Source organism: Grampus griseus (genome assembly GCF_964374135.1).
Source record: "Grampus griseus genome assembly, chromosome: 3".
NCBI classification, from domain to species: Eukaryota; Metazoa; Chordata; class Mammalia; order Artiodactyla; family Delphinidae; genus Grampus; species Grampus griseus.
This window is the reverse complement of record NC_139019.1, coordinates 169,930,333-169,951,286: the sequence shown is the minus strand read 5'-3', so window position 1 is coordinate 169,951,286 and position 20,954 is coordinate 169,930,333. Positions and strand designations below refer to the sequence as shown.

General features: G+C 42.9%; 1 long non-coding RNA gene across 1 annotated transcript in view; it reads right to left on the bottom strand.

The window, feature by feature from the left end:
- Positions 1 to 20,406, bottom strand: part of LOC309821258 — a 27,510-nt gene extending 7,104 nt beyond the window's left edge. Inside the window, exon 1 of the long non-coding RNA XR_014296580.1 lies at positions 20,276 to 20,406. This is a non-coding gene — a long non-coding RNA (uncharacterized lncRNA). The remainder of the gene's footprint in view (positions 1 to 20,275) is intronic.
- Between the last annotated feature and the right edge of the window lie 548 nt (positions 20,407 to 20,954).

Sequence of the window (20,954 nt, the reverse complement as noted above, 5' to 3'; positions counted from 1 at the left end):
TAATCAAATTGACAAAAATTAAGGACAAAGAACAGTTATTAAAAGCAACAAGGGAAAAAGGACAAATAACATACGAGGGAACTCCTGTAAGGTTAACAGCTGATTTCTCAGCAGAAACTCTACAAGCCAGAAGGGAGTGGCATGACATATTTAAAGTGATGAAAGGGAATAACCTACAACCAAGATTACTCTATCCAGCAAGGATCTCATTCAGATTTGACAGAGAAATCAAAAGCTTTACAGACAAGCAAAAGCTAAGAGAATTCAGCACCACCAAACCAGCTCTACAACAAATGCTAAGAGAACTTCTCTTAAGTGGGAAACACAAGAGAAGAAAAGGACCTACCAAACAAACCCAAAATAATTAAGAAAATGGTAATAGGAACATACATATTGATAAGTACCTTAAATGTGAATAGATTAAATGCTCCAACCAAAAGACACAGATTGGCTGAACAGATACAAAAACAACACCCATATATATGCTGCCTATAAGAAACACACTTCAGAACTAGGGACACATACAGACTGAAAGTGAGGGGGCGGAAAAAGATATTCCATGCAAATGGAAATCAAAAGAAAGCTGGAGTAGCAATACTCATAGCAGATAATAGACTTTAAAATAAAGACTGTTACAAGAGACAAGGAGGGACACTACATAATGATCAAGGGATCAATCCAAGAAGAAGGTATAATAATTATAAACATATATGCAGCCAACATAGGAGCACCTCAATACATAAGGCAAATGCTAACATCTATAAAAGAGAAAATTGACAGTAACACAAAATTAGGGGGGGACATTAACACCTCACTTACACCAATAGACAAATCATCCAGACAGAAAATTAATAAGGAAACACAAGCTTTAAATGACACAACAGACCAGACAGATTTAATTGATATCATAGGACATTCCAACTGAAAACAGAAGATTACACTTTCTTCTCAAGTGCACATGGAATATTCTCCAGGATAGATCACATCTTGGGTCACAAATCACGCCTTGGTAAATTTAATAAAACTGAAGTCGTCATCAAGCATCTTTTCCAACAACAAAGCTATGAGATTAGAAATAAATTACAAGAAAAAAAACCGTAAAAAACACAAACACATGGAAGCTAAAACAATACGCTACTAAATAACCAAGAGATCACTGAAGAAATCAAAGAGGAAGTCAAAAAATAGGTAGAGACAAATGACAATGAAAAAACGATGATCCAAAACCTATGGGATGCAGCAAAAGCAATTCTAAGAAGGAAGTTTACAGCAATACAATCCTACCTCAAGGAACAAGAAAAATCTCAAATAAACAATCTAACCTTACACCTAAAGTAACTAGAGAAAGAACAAACAAAACGCAAAGTTAGTGGAAGGAAAGAAATCCTAAAGATAAGAACAGAAATAAATGAAATAGAAACAAAGAAAACAATAGCAAAGATCAATAAAACTAAAAGCTGGTTCTTTGAGAAGATAAACAAAATTGATAAACCTTTAGCCAGACTCATGAAGAAAAAGAGGGAGAGGATTCATATCAATAAAATTAGAAATGAAAAAGAAGTTACAACAGACACCACAGAAACACAAAGCATCATAACAGACTGCTACAAGCAAGTCTATGACAATAAAATGGATAGCCTGGAAGAAATGGACAAATTCTTAGAAAGAGGGGCTTCCCTAGTGGTGCAGTGGTTGAGAATCCGCCTGCCAATGCAGGGGACACGGGTTTGAGCCCTGGTCCGGGAAGATCCCACATGCCGCAGAGCAACTAAGCCCGTGCGCCACAACTACTGAGCCCGCATGCCGCAACTACTGAAGCCCGTGGGCCTAGAGCCTGTGCTCCACGAGAGAAGCCACCACAATGAGAAGCCCGCGCACCGCAATGAAGAGTAGCCCCCGCTTGCTGCAACTAGAGAAAGGCCACATGCAGCAAAGAAGCCCCAACACAGCCAAAAAAAAAAAAATTCTTAGAAAGATATAACCTTCCAAGACTGAACCAAGAAGAAATAGAAAATATGACAGACAAATCACAAGTAATGAAATTGAAACTGTGATTAAATATCTTCCAACAAACAAAAGTCCAGGACCAGATGGCTTCACAGGTGAATTCTATCAAACATTTAGAGAGGAGCTAACACCCATCGTTCTCAAACTCTTCCAAAAAACTGCAGAGGAAGGAACACTCCCAAATTCATTCTACAAGGCCGCCATCACCCTGATACCAAAACCAGACAGAGATACTACACAAAAAGAAAATTACAGACCAACATCACTGATGAATACACATGCAAAAATCCTCAAGAAAATACTAGCAAACAGAGTCCAACAACACATTAAAAGGATCATACATCATGATCAAGTGGGATTTATCCCAGGGATGCAAGTATTCTTCAATATATGCAAATCAATCAATGTGATACACTATATTAACAAATTGAAGAATAAAATCCATATGACCATCTCAATAGATGCAGAAAAAGCTTCTGACAGAATTCAACACCCACTTACGATAAAAACTCTCCAGACAATGGGCATAGAGGGAACCTACCTCAACATAATAAAGGCGATATACGACAAACCCACAGCAAACATCATCCTCAATGGTGAAAAACTGAAAGCATTTCCTCTAAGATCAGGAACAAGACAAGGTTGCCCACTCTCGCCACTATTATTCAACACAGTTTTGGAAGTCCTAGCCATGGCAATCAGAGAACCAAAAGGAATAAAAGGAATTCAAATTGGAAAAGAAGAAGTAAAAGTGTCACTGTTCACAGATCACATGATACTATACATAGAAAATCCTAAAGATGCCACCAGAAAACTACTAGAGCTAATCAGTGAATTTGGTAAAGTTGTAGGATACAAAATTAATGCACAGAAATCTCTTGCTTTCCTATACACTAACAATGAAAGATCGGAAAGAAAAATTAAGGAAACAATCCCATTCACTACTGCAAAAAAAGAAAAAATAACTAGAAATAAACCTACCTAAGAAGGTAAAAGACCTGTACTCAGAAAACTATAAAAAGAAATCAAAGATGACACAAACAGATGGAGAGATATACCATGTTCTTGGATTGGGAGAATCAGTACTGTGAAAATGACTATACTACTCAAAGCAATCTACAGATTCAATGCAATCCCTATCAAATTACCAATGGCATTTTTTACAGAACTAGAACAAAAAAATCTTAAGATTTGTATGGAGACACAAAAGACCCCAAATAGCCACAGCAAACTTGAAGGAGAAAAACAGAGCTGGAGGAATCAGACTTCCTGACTTCAGACTATACTACAAAGCTACAGTAATCCAAACAATACGGTATTGGCACCAAAACAGAAATACAGATCAATGGAACAGGATAGAAAGCCCAGAGATAAACCCATGCACATATGGTCACCTTATCTTTGATAAAGGAGGCAAGAATATACAATGGAGAAAAGACAGCCTCTTCAATAAGTGGTGCTGGCAAAACTGAACAGCTGCATGTAAAAGAATGAAATTAGAACACTCCCTAATGCCAAACTCAAAAATAAACTTAAAATGGAATTAGAGACCTAAATATAAGGCCAGACACTATAAAACTCTTAGAGGAAAACATAGACAGAACACTCTATGACATAAATCACAGCAAGATCCTTTTTGACCCACCTCCTAGAGAAATGGAAATAAAAATAAACAAATGGGACCTAATTAAACTTCAAAGCTTTTGCACAGTAAAGGAAATCATAAACAAGATGAAAAGACAACCCTCAGAATGGGAGAAAATATTTGCAAATGAAGCAACTGACAAAGGATTAATCTCCAAAATATACAAGCAGCTCATGCAGCTCAATATCAGAAAAACAAACCAACCAATCCAAAAATGGGCAAAAGACCTAAATAGACATTTCTCCAAAGAAGATATACAGATGGCCAACAAACACATGAAAGGATGCTCAACATCACTAATCATTAGAGAAATGCAAATCAAGACTACAATGAGGTATCACCTCACACTGGTTAGAATGGACATTATCAGAAAATCTACAAACAACAAATGCTGGGGAGAGTATAGAGAAAATGGAACCTTCTTGCACTGTTGGTGGGAATGTAAATTGATACAGCCATTATGGAGAACAGTATGGAGGTTCCTTAAAAAACTGAAAAAAGAATTACCATATGACCCAGCAATCCCACTACTGGGCATATACATGCACTCCAGTGTTCACTGCAGCACTATTTACAATAGCCAGGTCATGGAAGCAACCTAAATGCCCACTGACAGATGAATGAATACAGAAGATATGGTACATATATACAGTGGAATATTATTCAGCCATAAAAAGGAACGAAATTGAGTCATTTGTGGAGACGTGGATGGAACTAGAGACTGTCATACAGAGTGAGGTAAGTCAGAAAGAGAAAAGCAAATAGCGTATATTAACACATATATGTCGAATCTAGAAAAATGGTACAGATGAACCCGTTTGCAAGGCACAAATAGAGAAACAAATAGAGAACAAACGTATGGACACCAAGGGGGGAAGTGTTGGGCAGGGGGTGATGGTGAGATGAACTGGGAGACTGGGATTGAAATATATACACTGATTTGTATAAGATAGATAACTAATAAGAACCTGCTGTATAAAAAATAAAATTAAAAAAAATTAACAAATTGAACAAAAAAGAATGACTCACATTCTGGGGAGATTTTAAATTTTTTTTTAAATGAAATATCAGTTAGAGAGAAAAAAATCATTAAAAAAAGAAAACACACAAAGTGGCTGAATGGATACAAAACCAAGACCCATATATATGCTGCCCATAGGGACTCACTTCAGATCTAAAGATACACAGATTAAAAGTGAGGAAATGGAAAAAGGGATTCCAAACAAATGGAAACAGAAAGAAAGCTGGAATAGCAATACTTAGACAAAACAAACTTTAAAACAAAGATTGTAACAAGAGACAAAGAAGGACATTATTTCATGAAAAAAGTATCAATCCAACAAGAAGATATAACACTTGTAATTATATATGCACTCAACATAGGAGCACCTAAATATATGATGCAAATATTAACAAACATAAAGAATGAAACTGACAGTAACACAATAGCAGGGGACTTTAACACCCCACATACATCAATGGACAGATCATCCAGACAGAAAATCAGTACTGAAACACTGGCTTTAAACAACACATTAGGTCAGATGGACTTTAAATTACACACACACACACTAGAGTTTTTATATATAAAACATTCCATCCAAGAGCAGCAGAATACACATTCTTTTCAAGTATACATGGTACATCCTCCAGGATGCATCACATGCTAGACTACGAGTCTCAATACATTTAAGAAGAATGAAATTGTATCAAGCATCTTTCCCAACCACAACAGTATGAGAAATATATTCTTATATATATACATATAAGAAAAGAACAGCAAAAACCCCACAAAAATGTGGAGGGTAAACAACATGCCATTAAACAACTAATGGTTTATTGAAAAAATCAAAGAGGAAATAAAAAGATACCTGGAGATAAGTGAAAATAGAAACACAATGTTTCAAAAATCTATGGGATGCAGCAAAAGCAGTTCTAAGAGAGAAGTTCATGGTGACACATCCTACCTCAGGAAACAAGAAAAACCTCAAATAAACAATCTAACCTTACACCTAAAGAAACTAGAAAAAGAATAACAACCAAAATCCAAAGTTAGTAAAAGGAAAGATATAATAAAGATCAGGGCAGAAATAAATGAAATAGAAACTAAAGAAAAACAACAAAAAAGATCAATGAAATGAAGAGCTGCTTCTTTTAAAAGATAAACAAAATTGATAAACCTTTGGCCCACTCATCAAGAAAAAAAAAAGAGAGCCCAAATAAATAAAATCAAAAAAGAAAGAGGAAAAATTATAACCAAAACTACAGAAATACTAAGGATCATAAGAGATTACGCCAAACAATTACTCACTAATAAAAAAATGGATAAATTCCTAGATGTGCAATCTTTCAAGACTGAATCAGAAAGAAATATAAGAGGGACTTCCCTGGTAGTCCAGTGGCTAAGAGTCCTTGATCCCAGTGCAAGGGGCCTGGATTCAATCCCTGGTCAGGGAAATAGATCCCACATGCTGCAACTAAAGACCCTGCATGCCACAACTAAAAGATCCCACATGCTGCAACTAAAGATCCCACATGCCACAACAAAGATCCTGCATGATGCAACTAAGACCTGGGGCAGCCAAATAAATAAATATTTTTTAAAAAAAGAAAAGAAAAAGAAACATAAGACATGAGTGGACCAGTTACTAGTAATGAAATTGAATCAGTAATTTAAAAACAAAAAAAAACCTCCTGACAAACGAAAGTCCAGGACCAGATACCTTCACAGATGAATTCTACCAAACAATTAAAGAAGAGTTAATCCCTATCTTTTTCAAACTATACCAACAAATTGAAGAGGAATGCTTCCCAGATCGTTATATGAGGCCAGCATCACCCTAATACCAAAATCAGACAGATACTACACACAAAAAGAAAACTACATGCCCATATCACTAATGAACATAGACACAAAAATCCTCAACAAAACACTAGGAAACAAAAATCAACAATACGTTAAAAGGATCATTCACTATGATCAAGTGGGGTTTATCCCAAAGATGCAAGGATAGTTCCACATCTGCAAATCAGTCAACATGATAGAACTCATTAACAAATTGAAGATTAAAAATCATATGATCACCTCAGTAGATTCACAAAAAGCTTTTGACAAAATTCAACATCTGTGTATGATGAAAACTCTCAACAAAGTGGGTATAGAGGGAACATACCTCAACACAATAAAGGTATATATGACAAACCTAGAGCCAATATCATATTCAATGGTGAAAAGCTGAAAACATTTCCTTGAAGATCAGGAGCAAGACAAGGATGCCCACTCTCGCCACTTTTAATCAACACAGTATTGGAAGTCACAGCCCCAGCAATCAGACAATAAAAATAAATAAAAGGAATCCAAATTGGAAAGAAAGAAGTAAAACTGTCACTGTTTGCAGATGACATGATACTATACGAAAATATCCTAAAGATGCCACACACACAAAAAAAACTGTTAGGGGCTTCCCTGGTGGCACAGTGGTTGAGAATCTGCCTGCCAATGCAGGGGACACGGGTTCAAGCCCTGGTCCGGGAAGATCCCACATGCCACGGAGCAACTAAGCCCGGGCGCCACAACTACTGAGCCTGTGCTCTAGAGCTCGTGTGCTACAACTACTGAAGCCCATGTGCCTAGAGCCCATGCTCCACAAAAAGAGAAGCCACCGCATTGAGAAGCCCGCACACTTCAACGAAGAGTAACCCCCGCTCGCCACAACTAGAGAAAGCCCGCACGCAGCAATGAAGACCCAACACAGCCAAAACTAAATAACTAAATAAATAAACTGTTAGATTAAATGAATTCAGTAAAGTTGCAGGATATAAAATGAGTATACAGAAATCTGTTCAGTATCTAAACACTAACAACAAACTATCAAAAAGAGAAATTAAGAATAATTCCACTTACAACTGCATCAAAAAATAAAGTACCTGGGAATAAATCTGAGGAGGTAAAAGAACAGTACATAGAAAACTATAAAACACTGATGAAACTGAAGATGACACAAAGAAATGGAAAGTTTTATTGTTCTCATTGATTAGAAGAATAAATATTGTTAAAATGACCATACTACTGAAAGCAATCTACAGAGTCAAGGCAATCCCTACTAAAATACAAATGGCATTTCCCACAGAACTAGAATGAACACTTCCAAAATTTGTATGGGAACACAAAAAACCTCAAATAGCCAAAACAATTTTCAGAATGAAGAATGAAGCTGGAGGTATCATATTCTCTGATTTGAAACTATACAACAAAGCTACAGGAATGAAAACAGTATGGCAGTGGCACAAAAACAAACACATCAATGGAACAGAATAGAAAGCCCAGAAATTAACACACATTTATTTGGTCAATTAATATATGACAAAGACGGCAAGAATATACAACGGGGGCGGGGAGGAAGATAGCCTCTTTAATAAGTAGAAAACTGGACAGCTACATGCAAAAAAAACAAAAAAACAAAACCAGACTACTTTCTCACACCATACACAAAAGCAAACTCAAAATGGGTTAAAGTCTTAAATATAAGACCTGAAGTCATAAAGCTTCTAGAAGAAAACATAGACTTGATGCTCTTGGACATGTCTTAGCAATATTTTTTGGATATGTCTCCTCAGGCAAGGGAAACAAAAGCAAAAATAAACAAATGGGACTACATCAAACTAAAAAGCTTTTGCACAGTGAAGGAAACCACCAATAAAATGAAAAGGCAACCTACTGACTGGGAAAATGACATATCATTTGCAAATGATATGTCTAGTAAGGGATTGATATCTAAAACATATAAAGAACTCACACAACTCAGACAAAAACAAACAACTCAATTGAAAAATAAGCAGAGGACCTTAACAGCCATTTTTCCAAAGAAGACACACAGAAGGCCCAAAGGCACATGAAAAGGTGCTCAACATCACTAATCATCAGAGAAATGCTCATCAAAACCACAAGGAGATATCACCTCACAACTGTCAAATGGCTATTATCAAAAAGAAAACAAGTGGGGCTTCCCTGGTGGCACAGTGGTTGAGAGTCCACCTGCCGATGCAGGGGACACAGGTTCGTGCCCCGGTCCGGGAAGATCCCACATGCTGCGGAGTGGCTAGGCCCGTGGGCCATGGCTGCTGAGCCTGTGCGTCTGGAGCCTGTGCTCCGCAACGGGAGAGGCCACAACAGTGAGAGGCCTGCATACCGCAAAAAGAAAAAAAAAGAAAACAGGTAACAAGTGTTGGTGAAGATGTGGAGAAAAGGGAACCCTTGTGCACTATTGGTGGGCATGCAAATTCATGTAGCTGCTACGGAAAACAGTATGGAGTTTCCTCAAAAAATTAAAAATATACTCTATAGTACAGGGAACTCTACTCAATACTCTGTAATGGCCTCTACGGGAAAAGAACTTTTTTAAAAAGTGGACATATGTATATTTATAACTGATTCATTTTCTGTATACCTGAAACTAACACAACATTGCAAATCAACTATACTCCAATTAAAAAAATGTTTTTTAATTAAAAATAGAACTACCTCACAATCCAGCAGTTCCACTTCTGGGTATTTTTCCAAAGAAAACAAAAGCACAACTTGAAAAGATACAGGTACCTCTATATTCATTGAAGCATTATTTAGAATAGCCAAGATATGGAAGCCACCTAAGTGTCCACTGATAGATGAATGGATATGGATATATATATATATGTATATATACATATATATATATATATATAAAATGGAATATTACTCAGCCATATAAAATAAAGAAATCTTGCCATTTGTGACATAAACCATATGATTTCACTTATATGTGGAATCTAAAAAACAAAACAAATGCACAAAGATAACAAAACAGAGTCAGAGATGCACAGACAAATAGCAGTTGCCAGAGGGGAAGGGGTTGAGAGGATGACTGAAATAGTTGAGGAAGATTAAGAAGTAACAGCTTCCAGGCTTCCCTGGTGGCACAGTGGTTAAGAATCTGCCTGCCAATGCAGGGGACATGGGTTCGAGCCCTGGTCCGGGAAGATCCCACATGCCTCGGACCAACTAAGCCCATGCGCCACAACTACCGAGCCTGCACTCTAGAGCCCACGAGCCACAACTACTGAAGCCCGCGCACCTAGAGCCCATGCTCCGCAACAAGAGAAGCCACCACAATGAGAAGCTTGCGCACTGCAATGAAGAGTAGCCCCCGCTCGCCACAACTAGAGAAAGCCCGCACTACAACGAAGACACAATGCAGCTAAAAATAAATAAATAAATAAATTTAATTTAAAAAAGGTAACAACTTCCTTTATAAGTTATAAAATAATAAGTCACTGGGATAAAATGTACAGTGTAGGGAATATAATCAATAATATCTTTGCATGGTGACAGTTGGTAACTAGACTTACAGTGGTGATCATTTTGTAATGAACAGAAATAGTGAATCACTATTTTGTGCACTGGCACTAACATAGTTCTGTAGGTCAATTATACTTCAAGAAACAAAGAAACTCATAGAAAAAGAGATCAGATTTGTGGTTACCAGAGGCAAGGGGTTGGGGGAGTGGAAAGTGGATAAGGTGGTCAAAAGGTACAAACTTCCAGTTACAAGTTAAATAAGCACCAGGACGTAATGTACAACATGATTAATATAATTAACACTGCTGTATGTTATACATGAAAGCTAACAGAGTAAATCCTGAGAGTTCTTGTCACAAGGGAAAAAAAATTTTTTTCTTTTTAGAATTTTTTTAAAATTATTTATTTTTGGCTGTGTTGGGTCTTCGTTTCTGTGCGAGGGCTTTCTCTAGTAGCGGCGAGCGGGGTCCACTGTTCATCGCGGTGCACAGGCCTCTCACTATTGCGGCCTCTCTTGTTGCGGAGCACAGGCTCCAGACATGCAGGCTCAGTAGTTGTGGCTCACGGGCTCAGTTGCTCCACGGCATGTGGGATCTTCCCAGACCAGGGCTCGAACCCATGTCCCCTACATTGGCAGGCAGATTCTCAACCACTGCACCACCAGGGAAGCCCTCTTTTTAAAATTTTGATTGGAGTGTAGTTGATTTACACTGTTGTGTTAGTTTCAGGTGTACAGAAAAGTGAATCAGTTATACATAAACATATATCCACTCTTTATTTTTTAGATTCTTTTCCCATATAGGCCATTACTGAGGATTGAGTAGAGTTCCCTGTGCTATACAGTAGGCCCTTATTAGTTAATTTTATCTATAGTAGTGTGTATATGTCAATCCCAGTCTCCCAATTTATCCCTCCTTCCCCTTACCTCCTGGTAACCATAAGTTTGTTTTCTACATCTGTAACTCTGTTTTTTTTTTTAAATAAATTTATTTATTTTATTTATTTTTGGCTGCGTTGGGTCTTCGTTGCTGCGTGTGGGCTTCCTCTAGCTGTGGCGAGTGGGGGCTACTCTTCATTGTGGTGCACGGGCTTCTCACTGCGGTGGCTTCTCTTGTTGCGGAGCACAGGCTCTAGGCACGTGGGCTTCAGTAATTGTGGCATGTGGGCTCAGTAGTTGTGGCTCGTGGGCTCTAGAGCGCAGGCTGAGTAGTTGTGGCCCACAGGCTTAGTTGCTCCACGGCATATGGGATCTTCCTGGCCCAGGGCCCGAACCCATGTCCCCTGCATTGGCAGGTGGATTCTTAACCACTGTGCCAACCAGGGAAGTCCCTGGTCTCCTTTCAATACAACAGAGTGAAAATGGTGATCCCAAAGCTACCTTAATAATAGAGGCTTCCTGAATAGAAACATGGCCCCAGACTCCTCCATGTGCCAGCTTAAAGCAGAGCAGGTCAGCCAGGCTCATTTAGGAACCGTCACCACCTAGGTATTGTCTGTATCTGCCAAGGACAGTTCCTGGAGAAGAGTCCGCCCATTACCCTGCACCATCCATAAGCCTTACCATCATTGTTGAAACTCCTATCGCAGCTGCATCAAGTAAGAAAAAAGACAAAAAGAACCACTTTCAAAAGCCCAGAATCGAGAGCTGGCAGATACACGGAGTCAGCCAGGAGAACCTCCCTGAGGACGGGCTGGGTTGATGATGTGGTGAAGCCTCATAGAGGGAAAAGTAGTTTTTCCTTCTTCTGTGCTGGGGGAAAAAAAACAGTTTTCCCTACTGTGTGTTTCTTCCCTGTGTGTCTCTTTTCCTTCACAGAGAACACTTCACTTCAGACGCTTCTGGTCTCCAGTGTGTGGCGGTTTCTCCCCACACCAGGCAATTCTCTGTGACTCCAACTGGGTTTCCCATGCTTTCACTCAGTGCTGATACACTCTACCTGGAGAGATCCCACAGGTTAAGGGCTCAGTCCCTCAAGACTGACCCCAACCCCCAAACACACACACATTTCAGACGCCAGTCTCAAGACCAGGCTGTCACCTGTGCTTCTTCTGACCTACCAGCTATAGATCACAGGTTCCCACGACCCCTTCTCCTGGGGTTCCATTAATTTGCCAGAGTGGCTCACAAAACTCAGGGAAGCACTTACCCACGTTCACCAATTTAATAAAGGATGCAATAAAGGATACAGACGAACATCCTGATGAAGGGACAAGTAGGGTGAGGAATGTGGGAAGCGGCACAGAGCTTCCATGCCCTCTCTGGGCATCACCCTCCCCACACCTACCCCTGGTCACCAACCCAAAAGCTCTCTGAACTCCAAACAACTGGGATTTTGTGGGGGTTTCATCACAGAGGCAGGAATGGTCATTAAGTCCATTTTCAGCCCTCTCCCTTAAGCGAATGTGGGGCTGACAGTTCCAAGCTTCTTATTATGGCTTGTCTTTCCAGTGACCTGACCTCATCCAGGAGGCATCCATGAGCCCAGAGTCATCTCATTAGAACAAAAGGCACTTCTATGACCCAGGAGATTAGAGGGGTGTCAGGAGCCAGGGGCAGAGACCAACATATATCTTCTATAATCTCGTAAGTCTTTAAACACAACTGGCCCTAAATGTGATGATTTGCCCTCAGACTTGAAAGCAAGGAAAGAGCGTCCTTTCAAAAGGAAACGGGGGATTTTCCCTGGTGGTCCAGTGGTAAAGAATCCACCTTACAATGCAGGGGACACGGGTTCAATCTCTGGCCAGGGAACTAAGATCCCACGTGCCACGGGGCAACTAAGCCCACGCACCACGACTACTGAGCCTGCGCTCTAGAGCCCACGAGCCACAACTACTAAGCTCATGCGCCTCAACTAGAGCCCACGTGCCACAAACTACAGAGCCCATGTGCCCTAGAGCCTGTGCGTCACAACTAGAGAGGAGCCCGAGCACCACAACGAACAGCCCGAGAGCCACAACGAAAGATCCCGCATGCCGCAACTAAGACCTGACGCAGCCAAAAATAAATAAAATAAGTAAGTAAGTAATAAGTCTTTAAAAGAAAAAAGGAAACTGGGTTCAAAATACTTCATGAGGGACTTCCCTGGTGGCGCAGTGCTTAAGAATCCGCCTGCCAAAGCAGGAGACATGGGTTCGAGCCCTTGTCTGGGAAGATCCCACATGCTGCGGAGCAGCTAAGCCCGTGGGCCACAACTACTGAGCCTGCTCTCTAGAGCCCGCGAGTCACAACTGCTGAGCCCGTGTGCCACAACTCCTGAAGCCCGCGCACCTAGAGCCCATGCTCCGCAACAAGAGAAGCCACTGCAGTGGTCCGGGAAGATCCCACATGCCATGGAGCAACTAAGCGCATGTTCCACAACTACTGAGCCTACTCTCTAGAGCCCGTGAGCCACAACTACTGAAGCCCACGTGCCTAGAGCCCATGCTCCGCAACAAGTGAAGCCACTGCAGTGAGAAGCCCGTGCACCACAATGAAGAGTAGCCCCCGCTCGCCGCAACTAGAGAAAGACCGTGCGCAGCAACGAAGACCCAATGCAGCCATAAATAAATAAATAAATAAATAAATAAATAAATAAATAAATAAATAAATAAATAAATGTTGCAAGCTGACAGTTCATGAAAGATGTAGTTCTAGTACACTATTTTCACACACCTGCCTTAATAACAGGTGAACATGGGCTTCCCTGGTGGCGCAGTGGTTGAGAGTCCGCCTGCCGATGCAGGGGACGCGGGTTCATGCCCCGGTCCGGGAAGATCCCACATGCCACGGAGCGGCTAGGCCCATGAGCCATGGCCGCTGAGCCTGCGCGTCCGGAGCCTGTGCTCCGCAAGGGGAGAGGCCACAACAGTGAGAGGTCCGCGTACCACAAAAAACAAACAACAACAACAACAAAAACAAAACAAAAAAAACAGGTGAACAGGTCACTCTTCTATGTACTTTATGGAGCCTGTTGAGCTTTGAAAATGGTCAAATACGGGAAATAATAAATAATCAGTATTAAGTTAAATGATCTTTTTCTAGTGGATGTGATTTTTGCTTTTTAAGGAGTATGAAGTGCTTTTCAAACTCTCATCCCAATGCAGCAAAATACCAATGAACAATTCTTCCCCAGGAGGATCCAAGTTAATGGAACCTCATCGTCAATCAAGTCTTCATCTCGTCTATCTCCTTATCACTGAAGCATAAATTTCTTGAGAGCAACTGAAATACCAGTCTTGGAACTTTTTTACATAATCTTCTTTTCCTTCCTTCCTACTGTTCAACGGGGAACTGCTCCTCTTTACTAAACAGATATCTGTGTACACCACTGTGTTGCTCTGGGTCAAGATGTGCTTCATCACGAAAGCTTTCAGGGTGTGTGGAATGTGAGAATATAAAAAACAAATCTGCCCAATGCATTTGAGCAGAAGTGCTGGTTCTTATTTAAAGCCTGTCTCTTAACCTGCATATACCAGGATGGGAGCAAAAGATGACTTAATATGTCACATGTCATGTGCTGGAGACAATGAGGTTGGTGAATGCCTGTTTATCTTCTGTTCTGTGTTTTTATTTTTTTTTTTACTTTTAATTAATTAATTTATTTTGGCTGCACCGCGTGGTGTGTGGGATCTTAGTTCCCCGACCAGGGATTGAACCCGTGTCCCCAGCATTGGAAGCGCAGAGTGTTAACTGCTGGACCACCAAGGAAATCTGTGTTCTGTGTTTTTAGTTGTTTAATAACTGAGGTCTTCTAAATGGTTTGTCATAAAACCACATTTCAAGTTTTGTTTCTTTTCAGAGAATCTTTTCAAGTATTCAAATGTATTTATCACCCTGATCTCTCAATAATAATAGACACAGAAATCTCTCTAATGCTGACCTGTAGTACATGCTTGCTTTTAAAAAACTGTTAATAGGGGACACTAATAGAGTAAGTTTCACCAGGAAAAAAATATTGTAATAGAAGAAAACATTTACCTTTATTCATTGCTCAAATGTTTGTGTATGTCACACCCCAAAAGAATATGAAAATAATCACAGAATGAGATTTTTAGTAAGTTTCCAGTATATAAACTCATAAAAATAAATCTTGGTGTATTTTGAATCACTAGAAACAAGCAATTGAAAAGTAAAAATTTTCAGGACTTCCATGGCAGTCCAGTGGTTAAGACTCCATGCTTCCAATGCAGGGGGTGAGGGTTCGACCCCTGGTTGGGGAACTATGATCCCACATGTTGCACGGTACGGCCAAAAAAAAAAAAAAAAAGTAAAAAATTTAAATATTAGACCTTTAAAACTAATTGCTACAAAACTAATTTTCTTTAAGTCCTAAATTATGTCTAATAAAGGATATAAGCTGATTTGTGGATAAAGTCCAAAATGTTATCAAACGACCCCACAGTAAAATGAAATAAATGGAGAGATGGGCACATTCTCAGTAAGGGGACTTGATGTCACCATGACGTCAGCTTCTCCCAAACAGGTCAAGAGTTTAAGAAAATTCCACTGGATCTTCAATTCCATTGAAGGTTTGCTTCGGGTTTTGGTCTGGGGGTTGTTTCTGTTTTGTGTGAACTTAAGAAAAACTACTTTTAAAAACTGAAATGGAAGACAAACTTCTAAAACAGCCAAGACTTTCTACAGAACAAGGTGGTGGGATTTTCCCTAACAGACATTGAAACTTCTTAAGCTGCAGTGATTAGGACAGGATGGTGTTAACAGAGGGATGGACAAATACACCAATGGAAAAAAACCACAACACATTGAAAGAGACCCACATGTTTTCAGCATGTGGATCTACGCCAGAGCACTTGATGCTGGGCAGGGGCCAGATGATGACACTTTGATGGGGCAGTGACCACTGGATATCTACAGGGGAATAAGAAATCTTTTTCCTTATAAGTGCATATACAATAACCAATTCACTGTGGGCTTAACTATGAGAGACAAAAGTAGAACACATTGAGAAGTTACAGGTAAATGCATTATGACTCGACAATCGGGGGAGTTTTCTTATAGAGGAAAAATAGAGTAAGCTACAAAGGAAGATGGAGAATGGCAAGTCTATTAAAGTTAAGACGTGTCCATCAAATAGAATAGAGAGAACTGATGAACCACAATCTGAGAGAACATATTTGCCATACCGAGAAATGAAAAAGGTTGGATGTCCAGAGTATGTAAAGAAAGTATAATAAATCAGTAAATATACAAATGAATTACAGGTGAGAAAATGACTGAAAACTATTTCACCGAAGACGAACACCATTTATAAGAAGTGCTCAACCCCAATGGTTAACAGTAAAAACCAATATACAATCACAAGGAGATCCCACTTCGCATATTATGATGGACAAAATTAAGCTGGATACTCCTGAGCCAGGCTGGAACCTGGAAGCTTTGCTGCAGTGCCTGCAACTGGACAACCATCTCCTCCAGCAACAAGATGCAAAGAGACTATAAGGGACTAAAAAAACTGTACAGCAGGCTTGGGGCAAATTAGGAACAAGAAGATACAAAAAGACCAAATAATCCAACTGCCACTTCTGAGGAGTCCGGAGCAAAAGCAGGGTATTGCCCATGCACCTGGCACACAGCACCACCAAGGGGGTGGGCACACCACCCAAGCCACCCCTCCGGCACAGCTGCTGGACTAGAGCCCCCCCACCCAATATGAGAGATCGCAGCTCACCCCCACCCCGTCCTCAGAGAGTGAGCAAGGAAACCTGTTGCTTGTTTTCGCTCCCTCCTGCTGCCGCAGGAGCCCCAATAAAGCCTTGATTGGAATTTCTTGTCTGGCCTCTTATCAACTTCTGTTGATTCAAGTCCAAGAACCCTGGTCAGTAATACTCCAAGTGCTGGAAATGGCGTAGAATCAACACTAGACTCCAGCCCTCCATCCACACTTCCTAGTATTTTGAAAATATCCATAATCTACAGTCCTTCAATTTTCCTTCCACGTGTAAAAATTTATATTGCACTGGCATTTGGAGACAAAATCAAGGAGTATAAATAATAGCACGGCTGATAAATCAAAACTAACCATGAGACAACCCAATCCCCACAGAACTGGATGGAGGATACCACCTGGTGACTCCCTTCCTCTGAAACCAGCACATGTGAAACAGACTGGGGCCAAGAACCACGTAGAAGCATTCTGTGTGCCATTACTGGTGTGGTACGGGTTATATTCACTTATTGCAGATTCAGCAGAAGCAAAATCAAAACGCTGCTCGGTGATGAGGAACAGGTGTAAAGCTGCAAAGAATACCAAAAAGACCAGGATGATGGGCACCCTGGGGGCCGCTCACTGGGAAGTGCTACCAACTGACCAAGGGAATAAATATCTACACCTTCAAGTAATGGAACAAAAGTCTTCAGTACTCACACTGAGTCACATGACACAAGATTCCATCAAAGAAACAAAAGGGAAGAGCAGCCAAGTGTGAGCCGCTCAGATCAGCGGCCTGCTGCCCACGGTGCACAAGGAAACCCCAAGTCAGAAGGTCAAAGCCATCCGAGCTGGGGGGCTGGGATCCCCCTGCTGACACACAGCCTGGCTGGGCGCCCCCAGGGCAGGGGGAGGGACTGAGCGCCTGAGATCAGTGTGGAAATGCCCCCTCCTGAGGACCTCAATTCTCACCCAAGAGGAAACACTCAAGTTGAAGTTCTGACCCAGAGAAGCTCTCCAATTCATCAACCTTCTCAGCGGCAGTTGACCCCAAGGAGCCTTCCCTAAGTCTGACCTTCACAGACTCACTCAGGGTGCACACATCACACTCAATTCACCAACTCCTTGGATGAGGCCAAAAGCAAAGGTCAGGAAACAGCTGAGGACAACAAAACCTCGGCTGACAAACCACCCCCAGCCCTTCTGCAGGTGGATCCCCTACCCCATGCTCATGCCATAAACACCTCCTTCTGTGGTGGTTCTACAGTCTGGAGGCCACAGGTGTGGGGAGGGGTGGCAGCAAGGGCCCAGAGCACCTTCCTTCACCTCCCTCATAGGCTCAGCTTGTCCCCGCCCCAGGGGATGCATCCACATCAAGCACTGTGGGTCATTCACAGGAGACAAAGACCCCTGTCTCAGTGTGTAAATGAGAACCTGCAGGATCACTGCTCCCTCCTGCGTTCACGGATAATGTAGGAGAGGGAAATTCTGGGGCACTTTTATGATTTGAGGAACAGGATACTGCTCATCCCTTTCAGAAGACAGGCATCAGTTCACTAATATCCTCATGATGACGAGCTGTAACTCATCTAAAAAGAAGTGAGCAAGTCTCAGTAGCACTGGTCACATTTCACAGAATTTCCATTCATCTCTGTTGACCAGCTAATAACAGGAAGTAGACAAGAATCAGACAGTGTCAGAACTCTGCACCCTGCATGGAAGAGCCGCTATGATTCCTATGAATCTTTTTAATCAGTATGTCCACCCATTTCACATGAAGGGGTGGGACTGCCTGCATTTCCTGAAATTCTAATGGAAGAGAAAACATTTTCTGTACTGAGACACTTCTCCCCAGAGGCATCTCTGGTTAAGGCCCAAATACCCAGAATAATACAAGTCAGCAGGAAAGGGCAAAGACCTGAGACGCTTACTACCCTCACTAAGGAGAAGAAACCAGGCAGAAAGAATACGGAATTTTACACTTGCTGAAACCGGAAGCTGGATCAGGGGAAGCTATTAGTGCTGAGCTGGACCCAGAGGAGGCTGCTCACAGGTGTCAGGGGACAATGCTGAACCCTCCCTGAGCCCTGTGCTCCTGGAAACTTCGATGGAAGGTGAAAGGACCCCCCACCCTTTGTTCTTCTGGAAAATGGCAGGCTGCAAGAAACCACCCCCGTGCCCCACCTGACTCAGATAAGACTCACACGGAGGCCCCTTGTTTATCCAGGACAAGGCCAGACGCAGTCCCCTCAGAGCCCCATCTCCACCTCATCAGTGATTAGCAGAACTGTTCCCCCCACTGACCAAGCAGAACAAATGCTTGTTGGCCAAACTTTGGTTCAGCTCCTCTCCTTCTCCCTGACCTGGCCTCACCGCAGCCAGCTGACAGACCCCTAAGGACAGGCTGGCCTCAGGGATCTGCTATCCAAGCATCACACCTGGTCCCTCCTGGTGTTGTTTAAGCCTCTGTGTAAAAGAAACTCTTTGCCCAACTCTTGAGACGCTTGCAGATCTTGGGGTCAGATGTCCCCCTTCCTGCAAAGCCCCCTGTGCCTCATGCAGCAGACCCTTCTCCCCTGCAGGAAATCATTTGAATGAAAGTCTGCCTTTAGGAAATTTGGATTTTTATTTGACACTGGCTTGACCCAGTGTTCACAATTACCCATTTCTTACTCAAACACTACTTAGGCTCCTGTCTACCCACAGGCCCCTGACTTTGAGTCACCACTCCCTCCCCCCGGCCCCCACTGAGAAGCACTGAGCTGCAGAGCAAACCCTCCCCTCGGCCCCCCTCCCCGACCCCGGGCTGAGAATGCGCTGACCACAGGGACGCCCCATTCTGTCAAACAGCCTTGCTCTCACCCTCCTCACCCATAGCCCTTTTCTGTTTAGTCTGAGACCCTGTAACATTTGTGGTATCCGAGCCCTGTCCCTATTCCAAGTCTTTGGAATATTAAAAACAAGACCACAGCCCCAAACGGAATCGGTTATTCTAAGTCCCAAATCACCAAACAGAGACTTAATTACAGTTTCAGCCTCTCCCAGAAACGGAATCTGAAACCAGTCAGTCAGGAATTACCTGGTCAGCACAGTGAAGTGATCTGCCTGACAGACCCCTGCCCTCCGTAGAGTAACCTGGCCACAGACAATCCACTTTTCGCCACTTTCTTTGTCCCGCTCCCTCTGCCTACGGAAGACTTTCATTCCGTACAGCTCCTGGCAGCGCCCTTATAGATATGCTGGATGGGAGCTGCCAGATTCATGAATTGTTGCATACAGACGTAAGAGCTTCAAAATGTACTCAGTTGGATTCTGTTTTTTAACGGGAATAAAGTTTCTCCTTACCCAATAAGGGTTTGACTTTGTCAGGTCACGGCGCGTTCCCTCACCCCCGCCCCTGACCACTGCCCGGGTCACCTGGTCCTCCCTGGGACCCCCAAGGGACGCATACTCAGGTCGGGACTCCCCCGCCCCCCACGAGAGGACGGGAAAGACAGGACGCCGGGACCCCACCCCGCGGCCGAGGGGGAGACTCGGGTCGGAATCCAGGGGAGCGGGCGCGGAAGACCCGGGCCTGCCTCAGCTCCCAGGCGGTCCTAATCAGCCCCTTCCGTCTCTGGCCCCGGCCCGCGCACTCACCATCTCCGCCCAGGTCCTGGGTGTCCAGGGCGTCCTCCCGCGGCCCCGCAATCTGGGCCGGTGACAGCCACAGACACTGGACACCTGGGTCCGCGCCCCTCAGGTGCGCAGGCGCGCCGAGATGCGCCGAGAGCGACGCCTGCGCGGGCTGGGAGGGCTGGGAGGGCTGGGAGGGCTGGGAGGGCTGGGAGGGCTGGGAGGGCTGGGAGGGCTGGGAGGGCTGGGAGGGCTGGGAGGGCACCCACCCCCGACCCTGATTGGACGGAGCTCCGGGCTTCCGCCCTCTGATTGGACGGTGCTCCAAGCACTCCCCTCCCCGGGGCTTATGAGTGTACGCTACTCCGTGACCCGCCCCCGGCGCCTTTTAGAAAAGGACTCCAGAACCGGCCCCCGCAATCCTTGATTGGATTGTTCTCCGGGAACCGGCGCTCTGATTGGACGGTACTCCAGGCGCTCACCCTATTGAGGACTCTGAATGTATAGTGCGCGGACAAGCTTCCGGGTTCTGATTCGACAATTGTTCAGACCCTCCCCGTCCCTCCGCCCAGTTTCACGGGCTCCACCCTAGCGCTTCTGATTATTTCCCGGGCCCCGCCCCCGTCTCCCTTGATTGGACAGTGTTATAGTCCTTAAGGCCTCACTGATAAGCTGGGACGTTGGTCAGATCCCTAAGCCGGGC